Genomic DNA, 25,312 nt, shown 5'->3' on the forward strand with positions numbered 1-25,312 from the left:
TCAGTATCACTGCGGCTCTGTGTCGTGTTTATCAACCATTTTGTACAACTATTCAATATTACTCCGCTAAAGAAATTGTTGTAAATTTGATTTAATGTCAAAATTGAAGGACTATGGCATTTATTTCAAAGGCTTTTCTGCTTACATTTGTACAATAAATTACACACGGTCCATTTTCAGATGAGCTTAATAAATATGATAGAACTTTCTGTTATGCTTTCTTTCTCTCTCTCGCTCTGAACATTTCTGTATTCACTCTAGATTTACTCTAGTTCACTCTAGATTTACTTATCAGTAAGGGTCTAAACATTTCATCAATTGTTATTAAGGATGTGGCACTGTCTGATCATTTCTGTATTTTCTTTGATATATCAATCTCTCCTGCCATTGAAGCTAGATCTGTCTCTGTCAAAAAGAGATGCTTAAATGAGAACACTAATGTGCTGTTTATGAAGGCTTTATCTCTAACACCAAGCATATCTGCAGACTCTGTTGATTTTCTCCTTGACTTCTTTAACTCAAAAGTTAAGAGTGTAATTGATGATTTTGCTCCTCTAAAAGTCAGGAAAAAGAGTACCAAACAAAAAGAACCTTGGAGAAACTCAACAGCAGTTCAAATAATGAAAAGACAATGCAGAAAATCTGAACGCATGTGGCGGAAGACAAAACTTGTAGTCCATTATAACATCTATAAAGACACCCTTCATGCTTTCAATGTTGAACTAGGCAAAGCTAGACAGACCTTCTTCTCAAATATTATAAACAGAAACATAAACAACTCGCTCACTCTTTTTGCTACTGTCGAGAGACTAACAAACCCCCCGAGTCAGACTCCTAGTGAAATGCTCTCAGACAGTAAATGCAGTGAGTTTGCTTCCTACTTCTCCGAGAAAATCAATAATATCAGAAAGGCGATCGGCACATCCTCTAGTTGCTCTGGGGTCAGTCAGATCATACCAAACCCTCGGAAAATTACAATGTCAGATTTCGACGCTATTGACTGCAAAATTTTAGAAGACACAGTACAGCATCTTAAAACATCAAACTGTGCCCTAGACACACTCCCCACTTCTTTCTTCAAAAGTGTGTTTAACTGTTAAGAAGCAGATCTCCTAGAAGTGGTGAACTCCTCACTTCTCTACGGGACTTTTCCAACCGCCCTTAAAACTGCAATAGTTAAGCCTCTTCTGAAAAAGAGAAATCTGGATAACTCCATACTGAGCAACTACAGACCAATCTCAAATCTCCCCTTCATAGGCAAAATCATTGAAAAAGTTGTTTTCAATCAGTTGAACAAATTCTTACACTCAAATGGATTCTTTGACAATTTTCAATCTGGTTTCCGTCCACATCACAGTACAGAGACAGCGCTCATAAAGATTATAAATGATATTCGCTTAAACACTGATACATGCAAAACATCAATTCTGGTACAACTGGATCTCAGTGCCGCATTCGATACTGTTGACCACAACATACTTCTAGACAGGCTGGAAAACTGGGTTGGGCTTTCTGGAATGGTCCTCAGATGGTTCAGATCATACTTAGAAGGGAGAGGTTATTATGTGAGTATAGGAGATCATAAATCTGAGTGGACATCCATGACATGCGGAGTCCCACAAGGGTCCATTCTTGCACCACTCCTGTTTAACCTGTATATGCTGCCACTGAGCCAAATAATGAAAAAGAACAATATTACTTACCACAGCTATGCTGACGACACCCAGCTCTACTTAGCACTGTCACCTAATGACTACAGCCCCATTGACTCCCTGTGCAAATGCATTGATGAAGTTAACAACTGGATGTGCCAAAACTATCTTCAGTTAAACAAAGACAAAACCGAAATCACTACATTTGGAAACAAAGATGAAATTCTCAAGGTGAACGCGTATCTTGAGGCTAAAGGCCTGATAACAAAAAATGAGTGATTTTACAGTCCGACCTGAGTTTCAGTAGTCATGTCAAAGCAATAACTAAATCAGCATACTATCATCTGAAAAATATTGCAAGGATTAGATGTTTTGTCTCCAGGCAAGACTTAGAGAAACTGGTTCATGCTTTCATCACCAGTAGGGTGGACTATTGAAACGGCCTTCTCACCGGCCTTCCTAAAAAGACCATTAGACAGCTGCAGCTCATACAGAACGCTGCTGCCAGGATTGTGAGCAGAACCAGAAAATATGACCATATCACACCAGTCCTCAGGTCTTTACACTGGCTTCCAGTTACATCTAGAATCGATTTTAAAGTTCTACTACTTGTTTATAAATCTCTCAATGAGCTAGGACCCCAATACATCGCAGATATGCTGATTAAATACAAACCCAAGAGATCACTCAGATCAGCAGGATCAAGTCAGTTAGAAATACCAAGAGTTCACTCAAAGCAAGGAGAGTCTGCTTTAAGCTATTATGCCAGCCGCAGTTGGAACCAGCTTCCTGATCAGATCAGATTTGCTCCAACAGTAGCCACATTCAAATCCAGACTCAAAACACATCTGTTCAGCTGAGCATTTACTGAATGAGCACTGTGCCACTGTACGTCCGACTGATTGCACCCTATCTTATCTCTTTATTCTTTTTTTTATAATTGTTTTAGTTTACCTTTGTTCTTATCTTTGGTTATTGTTTATTTTATATGTTCTTTTGAGTTGAATATGATGAGTGAATACTGGGTTTGATGGAAATAGTAAGTTTGACAATAAGGTTTGAGTGTGTGTAAATCTGTGGAGGGTATGATGAGTGAGAATGGGTTTAACAAGAAGGTTTCTGAGTAAAAATCAGGGAAGAATGATCAAAATGGATGTTATGAACGTGTTTGAGAAAGAAATGAATGAGAGGTGCTCTAATAAAGATGGTACATGTATGTAGGCTGTAAACTGAAGAATGTTTTATTTTTATATCAGACCATTATTGTGGATCTGACCATTTTATTTTATTTTATTTTATCTTATTTTTTTTATTATTATTTTTTTTAATTACTATTATTATCTTTACGACTGTTTTAACTATGCTTGTTTTTAATTTTTTATTCGTCCATATGGTATTCTTTTTTTCTCATGCATTTGTTACCACTGTTTTAATTAATTTCAATGTAAAGCACTTTGAATTGCCATTGGGTATGAAATGTGCTATACAAATAAACTTGCCTTGCCTTGCCTTGCCTAAAGATCCATAAAACTTTACACTTCATGTACAGATTGGAAAACGGCACATTATAAAAAAAAAGCCTAGTACAAGCACAGTTTAACGGAAATACACAGACAGGAAGAAAACGGAAGAAGTGAGAAACAGAATCAAAACAAACTCCTACCGAAGAACGAAATGCAAAAGAAACGAGTAAGAAAATGGACATGCTTTTACCTTCCAAATGCACACAGAGACGCTACGGTTAAAACGGTAAAACTGTACAGAAACGTTCATGGTATTAACAGTGCAAGATATTAAATAGCTCGACTCGAAACACACTTCTCAATATACAAATGTATAACAAAGGCATACAGTTACACACAAGTGCCAAACGGTACAGTCCTTCAGGTTATCATACAACAGGGAGTCTATACAAAGGAAAGATGTCTTCAGCGTCGCACACACACACACACCGCGTCTCGTTACGAATGCACGCTTTCACCGTCGTTTTCTACAATAATAACCCTTGCGCCGATGACATCAAGCAGTTATTTCAGACACAACTTGAGCAAAAATGCATTGCAACATCACATCTTTTGATTTCATCAAAAACATGACGGTGTTTTTCAGTGTAAGATTGCATGCTGTGGAGCGAGAGATTCATTTTGACCTAAAATAAGGGCATGAAACAGGCCGTGCGTCTCGACAACGGCTAAATAATTTAGTAAGAGATAAAGTCTTCCTTTAAAGCAGAAAAAAGTCGTTCTGTATGCCGTTTTATGTGGTGGTGCTGAACTCACTCAGTCAACAGTGTGTGTGTTTGTTTACTCGACAGATTTCTCTGAACTCTTTCAGCCCGTCCTCAGAGTCACAAACATCTGATAGACGGAGTCATTTAACGCTTGAAGGATGCAGACAGCTCCTTTAAACAGCAAACCTCTTCAGGGACACACTAGTAAACAAGCATCTGTGAGCAACGAGCGAACACGGTGAGTATGCAGTGTCCCAAAATCTCCTTCTTTGCATTTTAATGGAAATGCATTTTTGAAAATGTCAACATGAAACGGTTTGCAACCCATTTTAGGTTTAAAAAAAAAGTCTAAAAAAAAAAGAAGATATTTTCTGTTTTATTTTGAACGTGCACTGGTGAATCATTCACAATCATGTATAAGGAAGGCACATAGTGTCTGTTTTTTCATGTCACGTTGATATTGGTAATTTGGTTTCGATTTCTCTGTTTTTAATCTGGCTCTAAGAGGCCACCGGTGGGCTGATGTCAAAGGTCATCCCTCCTCTCCTCTCCTCTCCTCTCCGTTTCCATGCATTCACTTCCTCTGCTTTACTCGAGCCATCAAATGGTCTCTAATCTGCTGAGCTGGTTCCTCAAAGTGAGACGGATAAGCTGTGATTGGACCATGACAGCGCCTGAAATAACTGCTTGTTGACAGTCATTCAGACAAACAGAGACACGCCCACCAGCTACATACTAGCTTTAAGCTGTTACGTGTGTGTGTGTGTGTGTGTGTGTGTGTGTGTGTGTGTGTGTGTGTGTGTGTGTGTGTGTGTGTGTGTGTGTGTGTGTGTGTGTGTGTGACCGTTTCTAATGGCTTCTTGGCTCCTGGCAGGGTTGTGCACCATTCAAAACACAATTGATGCATTTAATCCCTATTCTGTTCATGAAGTTGAGTTGAGGTAGCAAACAGGATTCTGAGTTGTGTGAAATCAAGGAAGCAGGAAACGCGTCATAAACGTAACAAATGAAGTATTCCCAAAAATAGTCAATTCAGTTATTTATTTATTTGGTAGTTAGTTAGTTTATTATAATATTGTATTATTTAATTATTTTATCTAAAAATGAAGTTAAATATATAAATAACTACAATCGTATTTATTTAAATTAGCAGCGTAATATTTAATTTATTAAAAATTTACAAATGCATTTATTCTTTAAGTATACAATTGTATTTATTCAAATAATCATAATAATATTTAATTTATTAAAAATTTACAAATGCGTTTATTCTTTAAGTATACAATAATATTTATTTAAATAATCATTATAATATTTAATTTAATAAAATATTAGACATGGACATGGACATCGTGGATGAGATTAGGGCGAGTAAAAGATCAGGACATTTTCATTCTGACGTCAACTAATCCTTTAAGTGTCGTGTTTGGAAGTTGAAATTCCCCTTGTGTGACTGTGTTGATTCAGTAAATTCCTCTTCCCTTCATTCAACATCCCGATCCAGATTCACACTCATGAATGGAAAGCGAGTGTGAACGTGTGTATTAAAGCCAGCGTGAGGTCACGGCTCTCCACGGGGGCGGCTTAGATTTAAGCCGTTGTTAAACCAGCACATCTCGTCTCGTTTCTCTGTTTGCCTATTATGACGGAGTGTTCTTCGGTCTGATTGCGTTGCGCTGAGCCTCATTGAGATAAGAGGACAGTAAACCGCCATTTGTTCCTCTAAAGGATCAGAGCGATTGAACACTTTGAGCCAGAAGACACTCCCGCAATCAAAGCCTATTGACTCTCCACCCTCTAAAAACAGAACGGAGAGATAAATGAGGAGACGAGATTACAGGAGCGGGCCATTACCGAGAGCGGGTGTTTATCGCCGTTTCCTGGTAGTGTGTGTGTGTGTGTGTAATCATTGGCCAGGACTTATCAGTAATGACTTGTGTTAGTCAGCGTCTCCTTCTGTTTAACAGACTCTGGACTTTGACTGCACATGCATGGATCGATGCCTCTAAGATTGAAGCTACGCAACTTTTACTTTCTCTGATAGTTTTTCTGAACCTCTGCTTTTGAATGATATATCACGAAGAACAAACACATAAAACGGCCTCTCGCAGAGACTGTACTATAACTCTGTTATTCTCCTGCCATGTTTTCTTCTGCTCTTCAGCTGCCTTGAAAAGCGAATGCCGAGCTTGTTGGCCTTGGTTGTGTTTTCATTTGTAATTCTCGTGTTACTCTTGCATCTTATACCCCCTCATGAGACAAAAAAAACAGGCTTCCCACAATGCAACTGGATACATAAATACATCGGGAGCACCACTTTTCTCATCTTGAGTTTTTTTGGTTGCATGCATTGAAGTCGTCTGTTCCTCTCTCCAGTCTGGGGGATTTAATTAAGGAAGTAAAGGACACGCTGTGGATATCCAGGATATTTTTGCGTGGCACCATTATGTCAAACTGTCAGTAGTTTAGCATGTGTGGACATACTGAATTTAGCTCTATGTTAAAAAAAGAGTTTGTTGACCACGTGCTAATAGTTTGCTAACACCAAACTAGCATTAAGTCCCCAACATAAAAGTTTAGTTATATAATATATGCATGTTTTTATATATATATATATATATATATATATATATATATATATATATATATATATATATATATATATATATATATATATATATATATATAGCCTATAGACACACACACACACACACACACACACACACACACACACACACACACACACACACACACACACACACACACACGTTAGTGCTGGGCAATCGATTAATCACATCCAAAATAAAAGTTTGTTTTTACATAATATATGTGTGTGTACTGTGAATAATTATATTATGTATAAATTAATACACTCATTCATGTATTCATTTAAGAAAAATTAGCATGCATGTGTGTGTGTGTATATATATATATATATATATATATATATATATATATATATATATATATAACATGTATATGTATACAAATATTTTATATATAAATATAAAAATGTTCTTAAATACATCCATGTGTGTGTAATTATATATATATTTATATTATAATAATAATCATTCACAGTACACACACGCATATATTATGTAAAAACAAACTTTGATTTTGATTTTATGTGATTAATCGATTGCCCAGCACTAACGTGTGTGTGTGTGTGTGTGTGTGTGTGTGTGTGTGTGTGTGTTTGTGTATGTATAAAAACACATTTTATTTTATTATATATTTTTATATTTAATAATAACATTTAATTGTGTATATACAAATATAATAATACAAATATATAATTAATGTACTATTATCTTTTTTAATAATATTCAGAATTTGACTTTTATTTGTAAATTTTCTGTTCATTTTAAAATAAAATTAAAGTTTAAATTTTGTAGTATGATATTTAACAAAAATGTAGTTTTTAATGATCTTTTTTATTTCCCTTTGAGTTTTTAGTAGTGTTTAGTTTTTTTTTCCTTTTCTTTTAGTACTTCTGCTAAAACTAAACACATTTTTTTCAAATGAATCTAACTAAATTAAAATAAGGTTTTAGTTTTAAAGCGCTTTAAGTTAATAATGTTTGTTTTATTTTTAAGTGTGTGTGTTAGTATTAGTTAACAATACTAACCCTGCCATACACAAACTAACTCTGTAAACAGATGGAATAGGATTGACATCCATATTTATCTGCTGGGTGGATCATGTGGACACTTAGTATTTAACTCTGTAATAATCCGGATAATGTAGTTCAACATCTGTACTGTTTCAAGACAAAGTTGGGCTAATACGCCACATATGCTGCCAAAGTCTGTTGTGAAAAACTGTAAGAGTTGCTCTCGATGGGACACGGCGGTGATGATGAAATGGTTTCCACAGATCTGTTTTCTTTTCCAGCGGGGATTTTTTTATCTGTAATGGAGAGTGAGATATGGCTGGAGTCCCGCTGAGCACAAACTCACATTACAGAAGCAAAGCGGCGTGGGAAATCTGGGGTTAAGCGTTGCACAATGCATCCTGGGACATCCATCTGTTTTGTGTCAACTCGCCCCAACGTATCACTGCAGGCACAAACATTTACATTGAGATGATATTGAAGAGAAAAAAATTGCACTTCAGACTTGATTTGGCCACATTTGATGTTTAAATTGACTTAAAAAAAACATTTTTTTAAATTATATAATGGACCATTGTTTAAATGTTCATATAGTGTTGTCAAACGGATTAATCGATGATTTGATCTTGATTCAATATAGATTATTTTGGATATATTAGGTACAATACACAGTGCTTAAAGCGTGGCGGTACTCATGCAGTACCGGCACGTCTACATTTTACTCTTAAAGGAACTCCACTTTTTTTGAAAATATGCTTATTTAAATAGCCAAACTCTGTATCTCGTGGTAGCACTTTTAGCATAGCTTAGCATACATTATTGAATCTGATTAGACCATTAGCATCGCGCTCAAAAATGACCAAAGACTTTCACTATATTTTCCTATTTAAAACTTGACTCTTCTGTAGTTACATCTAGGCATGTGCCGATATCAATTTTTCATGTTGCGATTAATTGCTGAAGCCTTTATCACGATACATGATATTATCACGGTATTGAAATAATTTGCAAAAAAAAGTGTTGCCATAGCATAACAGCTTTAAGAACTATTTTTGTAATAACAAAAATAACTATGAATGTTTAAATACAATAATGCACCAAAAATATATACAGCTCTGGAAAAAAATAAGAGACCACTTAATATTGAGAAATTAATGTTAAGTGGTCTCTTATTTTTTTCAGAGCTGTAAATGTCAATTTTTCAAACAGATTAAAGTGCAAAAGAATTAGGCTATAATAAAGAACAACAGGTAACAAATTACAATAAGGTCTCATTATTTAATGCATTCACTAAGATTGAGCAATAGCTACATTTGGTACAGAAAGTATAATGTTTTTGGTAATGTTAGTTAAGAAATACTGATCATTGTTAGTTTTATCTTAGGTCCATTAAAAACGTTGATTTTGATTTTAATGTTATTAAACAGTAACTAAGAAATTTACATTACTTAGAATGATTAATTCTTTATAAGTATGTTTCAATGTCAGTTTGGTAATAATGAATTAACATGTTAACTAATGAAGTCGTATGTTTTACTGAACAATAACTGTAACGGGGTTCTTAGATGGGAAGGAAGGAGGCAGGAACCGGCGAACGTTTATTAAATAAACAAAACTAAAGTAAACCGCGGGCAGCCCCTCACGGACGACTGCCCACACACACACATAACAAAACGTAAACAAAACTCAACATAAACTCCAGGCCTGGTCCTCTCTCCTCTTCCGCTGCCTTTGCTCTTCCTTTTATGCTCCCGTCACTTGGCCGCGAGACGAGACCGGTGTGTCGCGCAGCTGGTACTCACCGGCCAGCTCTCGCGGTCCCTCGCCCCGCTGCTTGCCACAATAACAAATAATCAAAAAACTAAGACCAACGGAAAATGAAAAGTTCTGATTTTTTTAGACCAATATAGCAAGGAATTATGTTCTGCGTAATATAACTGCGCTGCTTCACCCATGGTACGGCAGCAGAGTTCCCTGATTATTACGCAGGAATGAGAGAATAGTTCCTAGCTATAATCAGTCTAAAAATCGAAACTTTTCATTTTCCGTTGGTCTTAGTAGACAATGTAACTACAGAATAGCCAAGTTTTAAATAGGAGAAATATCATCTTTGAAAAAATAAAGTCTTTGGTCATTTTTGAGCACGATGCTAATGGTCTAATCCGATTCAATGATGTATGCTAAGCTATGCTAAAAGTGCTACCGCCAGATACTGAGATCGGCTGAATGGATTCAAAAACGTTAAAACTCGACTGTTTAACTCTAAGGGACTTGGGAAATTAGCCTATTTTCAAAAAAAGTGGTGTTCCTTTAAGCCCTGCACTTTTTCTTGCGTACACTACTTCTCGCTTTTATAACAGTCATATTGCAAAGACAGCTGATCTGTGACTGAAGCCCAATTGTTATATTAAGTGGTGCGCAAATCACTGTTAGGTGCGTTCACCAGCGCGCTCCAAAAGTGTTAAGGTTTGCATGAGCCGTTTCTATGCAACGCTGATGATAAATGTGCGACCCATTTGAATTCTTTTGAGGATTTAGTAAAACACTACAGAGAAAATGATCTAAAACAGCAACTAAAATGACTGACGGAAGAGGGGAAAACATCCCGCAAGCTTTTAGTGATGGGGACATGATACTGACTAAGAGCACCGTCTTTCGGATCAGACGTTAAACCGAGGTCCAGACTCTCTGTGGTCGTTAAAAATCCCCAAATTTGCCCATTGGCCTCTGTCCATCATGGCCTCCTAAAAATCCCCATATCCTGACTGGCTTCATCACTTGGTCTCATTCCCCCTTCTATGTAAAGCGCTTTGAGTGCCTAGAATAAATGTAATACATTATTATTATTATTATTGATTCAAAAAAGAAAGAAAAAAGTGAACACTGGCCTGCATGGTAATGAGGAGCCGTCAATGGTCTTGCTTTGTAAATGAACCCTTATTGTTACAAATGCTATAGTTAAACAATTAGAAGAGCTATATGTTAGTTTTAAGGCTGAAAACAATTAGAAAGAGCTTTAAAATATGGACCTTCTTGAATTTTTGACCCCCCCAATCTTGAATTTTTTCCACTTGAAAAAAATAAAGCACTGACAAAACATGGCATATTTTCTCAAGAAAAACAAATCTCAAAAAGCATCTGTCGTAGTGAGGTGGATACGTCTACAACTCACCGGCACCATGTCGACAGATGAGCTCATTAAAATCTATGATAATTAGATTATAAGTATATTTGAGACTATAGATTATTTATGTCTCACTATGTGAGAATATAGTTTAAATGAATCACTATTATTTGCATGACACATTGACATTGCTGTACAGATTGGCTCTTTCGACCCTTAATAACATAAAAAATCAGTTTACAGGCTTTCATAGACAGCCTTGGAAGTCAGGGAAGGTCTTGTTTTGTAAAGTTTCATTTCAAGCTGTTCACACATTGGCAATACAAAAAGTAATTAATGCTTACAAATTCTTACATATAGTCTCTTTAAATGTATGAGGGCTTTGTGTTTTGGTTTGGATTCACTTCCTAACACAATATATGGCAGTGTAGATGTGTAAATATTTTCCGACTTTGAGCATTTGATGTGTCTCGTGTCTCAGGGCCAAATTAGTTTCCAGAGTCACGGTTCACAAGTGACTGATGAATCGCATATTCACAAGAGAAGCCGGTTTCAGTTGGTTTGGTTTTCATGGCCAAAAGAAGTCAACGTGGATTAATGATGATGGCGGCTCCCATTAAACAAATAATGGCTCTGTCGTACGCAGTCAAACGTGCAAAGTTGATCTCAGATGAGTGTTGTGTGAAGATTTTATGTTTGTTTGTTATGCATATGCGCAAAAAATTATACATTGGATTTACTTGTTTTTTTATGTCAACAGGTTCCACGTAACTGGATTATGTTGATTTTAATTAACATTAATTTAGTACTTAAGGTTTTAAGCAACTTAAGTGTTTTAAGTAAGGTTAATTCAATGCCATTTAGTTGAATCAGGTTAACATTCGTAATTTTGTCCAAAACTATTAAGTTCAATTATTCTAAAATTAATATTAAACAAAAACCACAACAAATAATCCAGTTTAATTACAAATTTACAAATGTAATCTAACATCTTACAAAATCTTATTGGCTAGCCAGAAGATGGTTTTGTAATATCCATGTCATGTCCAAAGTTTTTAATTATTAAAACAACTTTAATTGTCATTAGCAGGTCAAACACTAACATAACACAAACGTTTAAAAACCTACATAACAGAACATTAAACAGTCTCGCCATTTTCATCTTGTTAAAAATGCATAAAATAGCACTTTATTATTTAAACATTTACTCTCTGAATTCAGCCCCTTTGCAAAGCATGATGGGAAGTGAAAGTCCTGTTTGTTTGGGTTACTTGATTGAAACATCAAAAACATCAAGTTATGTCAAAGAAGAACAGTTTTAAATCAATATGAATCAATTACATTTGACCAGAAACCTGATACAATGGTGCTAAATCAAGATGAATTGCTTAAATACAGTGAACAGCATCATAAAATAATTTTTTTGAGTGTAAGTTTGTTATGCTCAATGATTCATCGGTGCAGGGCAGTGTTAAAGTCAATCTCATGTCAGTCTTGAGTGCCTATAGAGTAGTATTGCATCCTTCAAATCTCCGAAAAGTCTTTAGTTTTATTATATTTATAAAAGAAATATGGGCTGTACCGAGTCTTTCCGGAAAAAACAGAGCACCTGGAGGCGTTTCGAGTGGGCGGAGCTGAAGAATGACGAGCGCGCAAAGCGATGACGTCCTCAAGCGTGGAGAAGAAAACGTTACCCTAAATAAACCATGGTGGCTATCAATCTGATTCAACTAATACAGATATGATCCAGAATCAGATCCGGAGGCTGAAATAAACTGAATAGGAGAAACAGCAACAGCAGGACGTCCGTCTCTGTGGTATGGACTGTATTTAGTGGCCTGTCAACATTTGTGTGTCTTTACTCGCAGTTTATGAGGACATTATTCGGTTTATGGACTATTGTATCCGACTAAACCTTAGCCAACCTTAGACGATAGCCAACAACAGACATTTGAAGCAGTTTTACTCACCGCCTGCTTCCAAAGCAGGACCGAACCTTTAGCGTCACCGCTCCGTCAAAAACACACTTCTTTGGTAACTGTTGATTTCGTGAAGTCCTGTGACAGCAGTGACCGTGGAGATCCACTTTTGCGACACGATTGAAGCGTGATGTTGTGAAGCTTCCCGTCATTTCTGCGTTCAAATCGGTTCAAATGCAGCGCTGCCTTCCCGGAATGCTGTGCTGAAGCGTTAAATTCGCTTGACTTCATACATAGGAATAAAGTGGAGCGCGGCGCGACAGAAGCGTTGCACGGACGAGTGGATCTGCAGCTGAGAGTGTTTATGGGCGTGCATTTCCTCTCTCGCTCTAGTCACGCGCGCGCACCCTACCGAGAGAAGAGCCCGTACGGCCCGTACAAGGACCTTCCGCTCTATTAACGTCAAGCGGACCCATACTCGAAAAAAACTCTCAGAAACTTGTGAGAAACCGGAAGGAGTATTTTTAACACAGAAATACTCCATCAAACGTCCAACATTAGTTTTTGAAACTTTGTCTATGTTTAGGATGGGAATCCAAGTCTTTAACAGTGTAAAAAGCTCAGTATGCATGAAACAGCATTTCACCCCCCCCCCCCCCCCCCCCTTACATACAATTTGATTATATGATCGGGACAAATATGTGATCTTTAATCTCAATCAATTTACATTTACGCCAAAGCCAAATACAGACGCCTTTTGTTTTTATTTCATTCATTACAATTTTTAAGGCCCAAAACATTACACTAGCACTTAAACACGTATGATTCTAGCTTCGCAAGCTCAACTACTTGACTGAGTTTTGAAATGTTAACACATTCTCAGCATCGCCACAAGAGGCGATAGAGTGAGCATTAGCGAAAACAGTCTTCTTCTACAGTCGGTTTTCACTTTCAGATTAATCGTCATAGCAAGAGTTAGAAAAGAATCTGATTGAACAAGTTACATAAAAAACATTGGTGTACACCGTAAAGAAAAATTGCATGATCAATGTTATGACATGCTTTTACATTGCTTTAACTCATCAAAATACGTAATTTAAGTCATTACATGTAATTTCAGTTAAAAATACTTAAACATCCAAGTTGGTTGTACTTAAAAATTTATTGCAAAGACTTTTTTTTTCTCTCTTTTAAATTTTTTTTCACTCAGAAACTGGTAAACAACACATTGAATTAAACATTAAATACTGAAGACGATCACTGCAAAAATTAATTTTTGCCTTATACCTTAACATTTTTAAATCGACACATTTGAAAAACTAAATAATGTAAGAACGTTTTGTTTTTTTTCTTCTGATTAATGTATCAAAATTAAGTGAGTTTATGCTCACAAAAAGATCTGCCAACTGGGTTAGAATTTTATATATATATATAATTTTTTAAGCACAAATTCACTTAATTTTTATACATTTCTCATTAAGCAAGGCTTCTCATGTTATGTCATTTTGCGTCTCCAGTAATTTAGGAATGTTTGTCCTGGAAAACAAGACAAAAATACTGAGGAACGCCAGTTTTCGCCCTAGTAACGGAAGAGCTGTGTTTGTGTACGTGTGCATGTTTCTGACCTACGTTGTGTTATTGCTTAACACCTAACCTTTGTTTTTCAGATAAGTGCCATGCTGAATAAGTGCCAAACTGTTAAACAAGTCTGTCCGCATTTGTTGACACAACGCTTCTCTTGCCAGCACTTGCAGGCCACGTCCTCCGGCTCGGCGGAGATACGCATCTGAACTCTGTGTGAATCTCCCCGTCAGGACGACTGGGGGCCAAACACTAACACCTCGTGACAATCCTGTAAGAAATACCATTTAGTTGAAGTCATGTTGGCTGTTGTGTAACTCCGTGTGGGGCAAAGAAAAGTCAGTGAACGTCACAGCAGGTCAAAGAATGTGAAGCAGCTCACAGTTAACCCTTTGGCAGATTAGTTATGTCAGTACCGTGGCATCTACGAACTAATCGGAAGAATCCTTGACTGGCAGAAAGTTAACCTTGATTGCAGACTCTGTTTTGACTTGCTGCCAATGTGTTAGTTTGATTTCATGGCCTTTGTATGAAGTGAAACTAAATTCAGTAGATTAGTTAAACGATTAACAATAATTATATCACTCTCTTCTAAAGAACAAAAATGCGATAAAGTAATCTGGTTTCCTGGCTGATTTTAGCATCTAAACTAACTGGTTTATTTAAGTCCAAATGATTATTTAAAAGTAAGGTATAGGTTAAATCGGGTAGAAATAGCTGTTTGAGATAACAATTGCTGGTGCACTGTGACCTTTTAAACTAGCTGAAGACCAGAAAACCAGCTTTAGCTAGTTTAGGTTTGGGTTTTTCATCAGGTTTCTTAGAACCCACCAAAATAACTAGTTGGGAGAAACTAATGAAACCAACCTAAGCTGGTCTCCGTTTGCTGGTTTTAGAGGGGTTTTGGGCACTTTTTAGCTGGACACAGTGCTTGTCCACCAGATGAATCAGCTGAAGACCCGCAAACCATCTTAGGCTGGTTTAAGTTTAGGTTTCCAGAAGGTCTTAGCAAGAAACTCAACAAAATAATAAGAAACCAATGAAAGGCCTCTATAACCCGGTTTCTACGTTGAGTTTTGACATGTTGCAAAAAGGTTTTTGTTTTAGATGGGGTTTTGACTATTTTGTAGCTTGTCACACTGAGAGACCAGCTTTGTAGACTAGCTGAAGGCTAGAAAACCATCTGAGGCTAGTTTACAATTGTTTTTTCAGCAGGTCTTACTTAGCTCTGTGTCTTCAACAAACCCACCAAAATAACTAGATGGGACTTGGGACAAACCAGTGAAACAACCTAAACTGGTCATTTGCATCAAAACTAAATTAAGTCGTTTATAGTTAGCACTGCTAATCTGGTCTGCTGGTCTAAACTAGTCTGTTGGCTAGTTTTAGAGTTTTGGGCACAGAGACTGTGAGGCCAGCTGAAGATCTGCAAACCATCTCAGGCCAGTTTAGGTTTGGGTTTTCAGCAGGGCTTAGTTAGCTCTATATCTTCAAAAAAAAAAAAACACACACACAAAAATAACTAGTTGGGAGAAACCAATGAAACCAACCTAAGCTAGTCTCAGTTTGCTGGTTTTAGAGGGGTTTTGGGCACTTTTTAGATGGCTGACTGCTTGTAGACCTGCAAACAATCTTAGGCTGGTTTGGGTTTCCAGGCAGTTTTGGCAAGAAAGCCAACAAAATAGCTAGAAACCAATGAAAGGCCTCTTTAAACTGGTTTCCACATTCAGTTTTGACTTATTACCAAAGTGCTTGATTCGATTTCCAAAGGTTTAACATTAAACTAAATTAGGTATCTTATAATCAATCCATTAACAATATAAATGATTTCCTGCTGAAATGAAGATTAAACCAGCCTTAGCTGGAATTCTGGTCTCAGTTTGCTGGTTTTGGACACCTTTTAACTCGTCACACTGGGAGAGCAGCTTTACAGACCAGCTGAAGACTAAAAAACCAGCTCAGGCTAGTTTTCATCAGGGCTTGGTTATCTCTGTAGCAAGAAACACAACAAAACAACTTGTTAGGACAAACCAAGGCCTCTTTATCATTGTTTCCACATTCAATTTTAACTTGTTGCCAATGTGTCAGTTTTTTCTTTTTACAACCGTGCCTTTTTTGCATCAAAATTTAATCTGGTCTGTTGGTCTGTTGGCTAGTTTTAGAGTTTTGAGCACTAAGACTGTGAGTCCAGCTGAAGATCCGCAAACCATCTCAGGCCAGCTTAGGTTTGGGTTTTCAGCAGGGCTTAGTTAGCTCTATATCTTCAATAAACCCACAAAAATAACTTGTTAGGAGAAACCAATGAAACCAACCTAAGCTGGTCTCCGTTTGCTGCTTTTAGAGGGGTTTTGGGCACTTTTTAGCTGGTTGCACTGTTTGTAGACCAGATTAATCAGATGAAGACTTTCTTGGGTTTGGGTTTCCAGCAGGTCTTGGCAAGAAACCCAACAAAATAGCTAGAAACCAATGAAAGGCCTCTTTAACCTGGTTTCCACATTCAGTTTACAATTGGGGTTCCTGCAGGCTTTGGCAAGAAACCAAAATAACTAGAAACCAATGACAGGCCTCTGTAAATACATTCAGATTTAATTGGTTTAATGTTTATTTGGTTTCCTAAATTTGCCTTTATTTGAAATGAAACTGAATTGGGTACCTTATAATTAACTCATTAACAATATAAATAAACTAGAAAACCGTCTTAGGCTGGTTTACAGTTGGGTTTGCAACGGTATCTCTGTAGCAAGAAACCCAACAAAACAACTAGTTAGGAAAAACCATGGCCCCTTTAGCATTGTTTCCACAATCAATTTGAACTTGTTGCCAATGTGTCAGTTTGGTTTTTACAACCATGCCTCCTTTTTTGTAATAAAACTAAATTAAATCGATTATAGTTAGCACTGCTTGCAGACTGGCTGAATCAGCAGAAGACAATTTTAGGTTTAGGTTTGGTTTTCCAGCAGGTCTTTGCAAGAAACCCAACAAAACAACCAGGAACCAACCTTGTTTCCACACTCACTTTTTTTGACTTGTTGCCAAAGCGTTTGTTTGGTTTCACAACCGGCCCTTTGTTTGAAACAAAACAATGTCAGGTTAACTTCCTGGTATGACCAAGAACAGTTGGTTGACTAAGAGTTTACAAAGGTGTGAGGGCCAAAGGCGGTTGAAGGAGAGTGCTATGAGAACCAGCATGTTAGTGAATTCACACAAACATCACGTTCTCAGAAGTGTTTGTCACCTAGAAGCTTGTATAGTTAGTCACGCCTTTGTTACGGTGCATTCCTGCGCGCTTAATCATCCAGTACAACAATACTGGCGACAATGCAACAGTGCATCCTTTAACCAGGTTTACAATTAGAAGACGGCTCACTCGAGCACGGAAACGAAAAGCAGAAACGCGCACGCAGACACACTCAAAAGAGATGCACATGTAGGGAAGTCTGAGCACAGAGGGGTTTGACAACTTTGAACATAAACCACCACTTCCCTCCATGTCATATGACTCTATCGTTAGCAGAACATTTGTCACGTTGTGGTTTTCTAACTGACTTGTTTATTTTCTCTCCATTTCTCGAGTTCCTGAGGTCGTAGTAAGACTGACACATGCCATACCGAGCGAGAGGAGCACATGTGTCTGTCTCATCCAGACCTCAGAATCAGGTTTACAGTATGCACGTGTTTTCTAACGCCAAAGGAATCTAGTGAGTTGCCTATGTAGGCAGTATTTCATCACGTTCTTTTGGCAAGCAATGAGACCAAAAAAGTCAATGCATGATAGATGTCAATTTAAAGTTAAATGCGTTCTATGCTGATAAATATTAAATCTAAGTATGTATGAACTAATTTTTGTGCGTTTTTATCATCAACTGTAAAAAAAATATGGATATAGTGTCTGTGACGTCACCCATAGGTTTCTGAAGAGCAGTTTTGAAGCGTAAAGTAGAGACGAGCTGGCCTCACGTCACGCCCGGATAACAGAAAATGGGCAAAGATGTGGGACGTGGGCGGAGCTTGGGTGACACAATGACTAACAGACAGCTGATAAATGGCTATCCCCCTGTCAATCAAAGTAGCCACGCCCTTAATTATGCAGAACTTTAAGGCTTTATATAATGTAAACGAATGAGTTATAAAAAAATGCACCCCCCTCACAGTTGTCATGAAGGGCAAAATTAGCCACATAGACCAAAACCACAATTTGTACCAGACTGTAAACATGTTTTTTTTCTGCTGTAAAGTTGGGCATTTTAACATGAGCTCAATGAGATGCTCCCTCCTGGAGCCTGTCTCTAGTGGCCAATCGATGAATTGCAGGTTAAATTACTTCCGTATTGGCTTCAAGAGAGACCGTGGGAGGTTGCCGCTTGGTTTTTATGCTTAACCGAGTGTTGACAGCTTAGCAACATGCATGCTTAAAATTATAGCCTGACATCGTCATACTCAGATTCTAGTCAAGTCAATATTATTTATATAGCGCTTTTTACAATCACGTTTTTTTATGCCGATTCTAGTCAGAATATGAGTCTGATTGTGAGAAAGAAAATGCCTCTGCACTCAATTGGATAGACCTACAACCAATCAGAGCAACGGTGCAAGTGACGTATGTTGAACGACGCATCAACAGAACTCAACTGCACGCATGAAGAAGTAGAAGAAGAGTGAAAACGATCTTTGCCGGTGTTGTAAAAAGAATGTATGGATACAAGGAGTATTTACCAACACCATCATCATTTCTGAGAGAAATTGTAAAGGTGAATGCATATACGAACCAGTTCTCCATTTAGTGAACAAATTTAACCCACGCGCCTTTGATGACGTGGATGATTACGTCACTGTTGATCATCTGTCCATCCCGCCCTGACAATCTGATTGGTCCAAACAGCTCCTGTTCGAGTGTAGTTGCTCAACAACGGATCAAGTCCAGACCAAACTTCCCGACCTCAGATGTTGTGGGCGGGGCTAAGTTCAGCTGGCATCCAGGCTAGTGAAATTAGTCATCAGCTGGTTTTGCAAGCTGCCGCTTAAGTAGATTGTTACTGCTGAGAGGTCATTTCAGTTGGTATGCTGCCTAAAGGCACTATTTTAAAGGAACACTCCACCATTTTTAGAAATAGGGCTTATTCGACGTCTTTCCTACATTTAGATATGTGGGAAAATGCATTTTTGTCTCAGCACATCATTTTAGTTTTAGTTTGGCAGGGTCGCCGCTAGCTTAGCTTAGCATAATGAATGGAATCCTATGTTGCCAGCTAGCATGTCCCGAGTGAAAGTGATAAAAAAAACAAAAAAAAACACCTAATTACTTCTAGGGGCCTGCGTATTCACAGCGAGTACAAATAGCGATGCAGATTAAGACTAGGTGATTTCCTAAGCAGATATATACTATATTATGGGGAAGCACAGGCGAAGCATTGCCACTTTAGGCACAGAGATATCACGCAACACATTGCGATCGCTCAACAGCCAGAGGACGTGAGAGTGAGAGCTGTGATATCTCTGCAAATATCACATATGCAACAAAAAAAAAAATAGTTGGAAACATTTGGGATATTGTAAGAAGTCAACTGAACAAAATATAATACTAGCCTGGTGGGTTTTGGATATTTTACTGCAAAAATACTACATAGTGCACCTTTAAGCAAAATCAGACAGTTTGGTAACTCAAAGGGCCCTATCTTGCACCCAGCGCAATTGACTTTGTACGCCGACGCATGCGTCATTCCTATTTTGCACCCGTGCAAAGTGCGCTTTTCCCTCCACAGAAGCACGTCACTAAACTAGTGAATGAACTTGCGCTCCCTGGGCGGTTCAGCGCAAAAAAGGAGGCGTGTTCCGGCGCAAACAATCCCTGCTGCTATTTTGCTGTTCCATTAAACAGTTGCGCCACTGACCAGAAAAACCATAGTCTAAAGTCAGCGGCGTGTTGCTCGTTGTTTATTATGCTATTTTAGGGGCGCATGCTTGACCATAATGTACAATAATAATAATAATAATAATAATGCGTTCGATTTATATAGCGCTTTTCAAGGCACTCAAAGCGCTTTACATAGAAGGGGGGAATCTCCTCAACCACCACCGACAGCGTGCTCAACGCACATACACTTTGCTCATGTAATCTACACAGATGCAACAGTTATTTTTGCAAATCATAAATTGTTACACTAAAAACATATTAACACATGAGATGACGGAAATCATTGTGGTGTGCCACGAAGATGTGAAAAAATAGGCATAAATCTAGCTAACAAATTATTCAGGCTAATTGTAGTAATTAAAGGGGGGGGGGGGGGGGTGAAATGCTGTTTCATGCATACTGAGCTTTTTACACTGTTAAAGACTTGGATTCCCATCCTAAACATAGACAAAGTTTCAAAAACTAATGTTGGACGTTTGATGGAGTATTTCTGTGTTAAAAATACTCCTTCCGGTTTCTCACAAGTTTCAGAGAGTTTTTTTCGAGTATGGGTCGGCTTGACGTTAATAAGAGCGGAAGGTCCTTGTATGGGCCGTACGGGCTCTTCTCCCGGTAGGGTGCGCGCGCGTGGCAAGAGAGGAAATGCACAACGCCCATAAACACTCTCTCAGCTGCAGATCCAGTCGCCGTTATAGTCCGCGCCACGCTCCATTTCATTCCTCCACTTTGACATTAAGCGACTTCAACGCTTCAGCACAGCATTCCGGGAAGGCAGCGCTGCATTTGACCCGATTTGAACGCAGAAATGGCGGGAAGCTTCACAACATCCATACCACAGAGACGGACGTCCAGCTGTTGCTGTTTCTATTTCAGCCTCCGAATGATTCTGGATCATATCTGTATTAGCTGAGATCGATAGCCATGGGTTTCTCCACGCTTGAGGACGTCACCGCTTTGTGCGCACTCGTCATTCTTTAGCTCCGCCCACACGATACGCCTCCAGGCGCTCGTTTTTTTCCGGAAAGACTCGGTACAGCCCATATTTCTTTTATAAATATAATAAAACTAAAGACTTTTCGGAGATATGAAGGATGCAATACTACTCTATAGGTACTCAAGATTGACATGAGATTGACTGAAACTGAGTGTTTCACACCCCCTTTAAGGATCAGACCTGTTTGCCCAATAGTGGCAAGACATATATGCATATAAGGACATCTGACAAATTGGTTTGTCCATCAAGAACCAGGAAAAAAAATCGACTGAAAAACTGAAAAAACTGTTTAACCGACGCCTGTTTAACCGACGCTATTTTGGGTGGGTTTCTCCATCCCCATACAACACAACTTCTCTGTCTTTCACTGCTCTTACAAGAACATCAGTCTCCTCGGCTGTGAACCGCTCCTGGCGTGCGCCTGGTAAATACGCCATAATAGTAGCAATCCATAATGGACCTTGCGCACCTGCTTTTAAAGGGAATGTTGGATGCCGCTCTGATTGGTTTATTCACGTTACGCCCAAACCACACCTATGAATAATGAAGCTACTTCAGACCAACCCATTTTAGATTTGCGCCGGGCGCAAGAGCCATTTATCCCGCCGGGAAAATAGCAACAGCGCCGAGACCCGCCCACAAAGTTACTAGCGCTTCGCGCTTTGACACTTGCGTTTCAGATCGTTAAAATAGGGCCCAATAAGTGTTATTTTATCTTACCTTCATATTTTTGTGGAAACTATTTTATTTTCAGGATTCTTTGATGAATAGAAAGACTATTTGCATTTATTTGAAATAGAATAACATTATAAATGTCTTTACTGTCCCTTTTGTTACTGTCCCTTTTGATCAATTTAATGCATCCTTGCTGAATAAAAGGTTTCATTTCGTAAACAGGAGTGCATATTTTCCTCAATATTTGTGTTTTTATGCATATCACAGTGTTTATGAACATGCTTACGATGTGAAATCAATCATCAGTTTTTGCCTAAGTAGTGTTCTTAAATTTTTCACTTATTAGGGGTCGTTTCAGTTATTATGCTGCCAAGATATCAAGGCTTTGAGCCGTTTTGGTGGCATCAACAGATGTGCATTTGCTGTTTAACTGTCGTTTGATTGGAGGGAAGGTTGTGTTGTTGAGCTGAGGCTCCCTCAAGGTTTGTCATCATCAGATGGACAGTCGAGGAAGGGACGGGAGGGGTAGAAAGAGTGTGTTATTTGAAATGTCACCTTGGGACGGCCGGGCATCTGCTCCATGGGCAGTCACCGCTTAATTGCCAGGGAAACTATCCTGACCTTGGCTGATGGTAACGTGGGCGGCACACAAATATCCTCATCCCCTGCTCTCAGTGACATTGTTTTAATTCCATCCGAACAGGAGCGACTCGAGCTGAATTTATCATGAGGATGCAGAGCCGCTCGCTCCACTTATGTAAGTCGCCGTATCGATCTCCATGACAACCAGCTGCGTGGAAACACATGCCCGCCTCCCTGTAGTGAGCTGTTTCCATGGCAACTCGGGGAATCGGAGCAGCATCCTTTTGATGATGCTCTTCAGAGATGACACCCTTTGCACATCTTTTATGTGTCAGAAAATAAGAAGCGTCTGAAAGTAGGTTACGTAGGAGAAATCTACAGCTCCGGGCTCTGAACTGACTGATAGTTCTCACAAATAGACTCGCAGGCGCTGTGATTTATAATGCAGTTTGTGCCCGTGGTTTCGATGAGAGGTACATGGAGGGAGTTCACTAAGAATAATGTTGTTTATTATTCTGAATATGATTCAAGCCCACACTAAAACAGTGAAAGTTTGCTTTAAATCTGTGTTTCTCAACTGATGGGTCACAACCAGTCTTATATTATTAGATACTACTTTAGTTTTTAACAATATTTTGAATTAATTATTTTTTTTCTGTTTGATTTAATTTTAGTTAACATTTTAATTAATTTGTTTGTTTTTAATTTACCTAGTTTTTTTGTCTATATCGTTTTAATTGATTTTTATTTTTGGTTTTAGTTATACAATGGGCTGTCTGAATACTCGATTCTGATTGGCTGGAAGCTGTGCAATAAGGCGTTTATACAGTAGTTCCAGGTCAGTTTAATCACCTTTCTGTATTAATGCGCTGTTTTCATTGAAGCGCAGGCACAAATATATCACTCGGAGTCGGAGATCGCGTTCAGCACAAAAACTTGTCAACGATGCCCTTCCACTTTAAGAAATAAAATAGCGTCGCGACTGAATCGCTGCATTATATTTCTCAGCAACGAGGGAACCTGGACACAGACAGGTAATCCAAACGCACATCTCTCTCGGTAAATCAGTTAAATCCATGTAATTTTACGCACTACTATCTCTATGTTTTATTCAAAGCGGGCTGAATGCTGGATTTAACGAGCAGTAACGACAAAAAATAACCGCCATTTTACCCTTCCATTCAAATTTAGCGCTGTAAACATCAATAACAGCTTTAAAGGTTTAGTTCACACAAAAATAAAAATTGTCATTAATTACTCAATCCGACAGGTAGGAACGGTCAACCTGTCGTCACTCACTATCGCGCAGCTTCTGGTTGTGAAACCGAATAAGAAATGTGATGACCTTTAACATGTGAGAATGTGTTGGTTTGTGTTTAATATGTCTTGTGGTATTAATTCAATATTTTTTTATTGTGGTTATTTTAATGTTTTTATTTTTACTTTGGTAACGTTTTAATGTCAGCTAACACCTTCATCTTGTTGTATGTTCACGGACCGCTCCAATATGGCGGACGATTAAAATGGCACTTATGAGGCAAATATCTATCGAGCCCGACCAGGCATAACATTATGACCTAATATTGTGTTGGTCCCCCTTTTGCTGACCCTTCGAGGCATGGACTCCTCTAGACCCCTGAAGGTGTGCTGTGGTAGCTGGCACCAAAATGTTAGCATCAGATCTTTTAAGTCCTGTAAGTTGCGAGAGGGGCCTCCATGGATCGGACTTGTTTGTTCAGCACATCCCACAGATGCTCGATTGGATTGAGATCCGGGGAATTTGGAGGCCAAGCAACGCCTCAAACTCGTGCTCCTCACACCATTCCTGAAGCATTTTTGCTTTGTGGCAGTCGCATTATCCTGCTGGAAGAGCCAAAAATGGAAGGGAAACAACAATGCTTAGTTAGGTGAAAAAAATTAGTTTTTACATTTTAATAAATATGTAATATTATAATTCTTATTATAATAAATATATAATATTTATATGATATGAATTTCAAATCTTTTTTTAATTTGTTTAAACAATTGAAGCAAAACCATTTGAGATCCGCTGCTGAAAATGGCTTCACGTTGGCGTGATTAATTTTAATAATTGCTTTAGTCACTGTCACACTTCTGATCTGAGCTCTGTGTGTCGGTCATTCTCTGATCTGACACTTAGCAGACACACATCCGCCTCCAGGGCTCGTTCTCCTCCCGTTACACAGTCTGCTAACACACGCGGAAGCATCCGTCTTTAGCAGTAATCTCATTGCATCAGCGCTGAGCAGTTTGTGGTTTTTGGCAGTGGGTTTTTTCATTAACCTTGTGCAACTTCCTATCAGTGTGTAACTGTAACAGAGGCCTGATTCCCAACTGAAAGAAAGAAACAAAAACACTCAATGCATTTGTGCTGAAAAGCTTTTTTTTTCTGGAAGTGTTTTATTTGTGTGCGTTTGTGCACAACCTGCTGAAATAAGATTTTAAAATGGTTAAGATTTTTAAAAGTCTTGACAAAATCAAAATGAACTAAAACTATAAGAATAAAGTTAAAAAAATACAAACATATTTTAATTTAGCATCATTTCTCATTTTCAGTGCTTATTTTCTGCAATAATCATAATATAATACCTACAAAAATACATCATTAATGCAGGACACGTTTTCACTTTTTTTATAGACATATTACTTTCACTTTGCACTGCATGTTTAGTGTAATCAATCGAGATCATGCACATGAATGTGCTCATTTAAAGTGCCTCTGTTATACTTTTTATCTTAATATTACATTTGATACAGTTTGTAATATAGCCGTTTGTGAATGTAAAAGATTTAAAGATCAAAGTGGACAATTAAAATGTCTCTTTAAAGAAAGAACTGATTCTGAACTGCTGAAATGAGTTGTCAGTAATTCAAGTCAAGTCTCTCTTCCTGTTGTCACCTTCCAATGTAACATATTTGCATAATGCCATCCTATGGTCTTTATTGGCTGCCTGCGAACAACATCTACTTTGCCCCCGCCATCAAACACCACAGTTGTAGCTGAGAC

General features: G+C 38.1%; 1 long non-coding RNA gene across 1 annotated transcript in view; it reads left to right on the forward strand.

Annotated features, from left to right (window-relative positions):
• LOC137045500 (uncharacterized) overlaps positions 1–4,117 on the forward strand; it is a 10,992-nt gene extending 6,875 nt beyond the window's left edge. Inside the window, exon 3 of the long non-coding RNA XR_010898783.1 lies at positions 3,967–4,117. This is a non-coding gene — a long non-coding RNA (uncharacterized lncRNA). The remainder of the gene's footprint in view (positions 1–3,966) is intronic.
• Positions 4,118–25,312: the final 21,195 nt, after the last annotated feature.

The sequence above is a fragment of the Pseudorasbora parva genome, chromosome 17, assembly GCF_024679245.1.
Source record: "Pseudorasbora parva isolate DD20220531a chromosome 17, ASM2467924v1, whole genome shotgun sequence".
Classification (NCBI taxonomy): domain Eukaryota; kingdom Metazoa; phylum Chordata; class Actinopteri; order Cypriniformes; family Gobionidae; genus Pseudorasbora; species Pseudorasbora parva.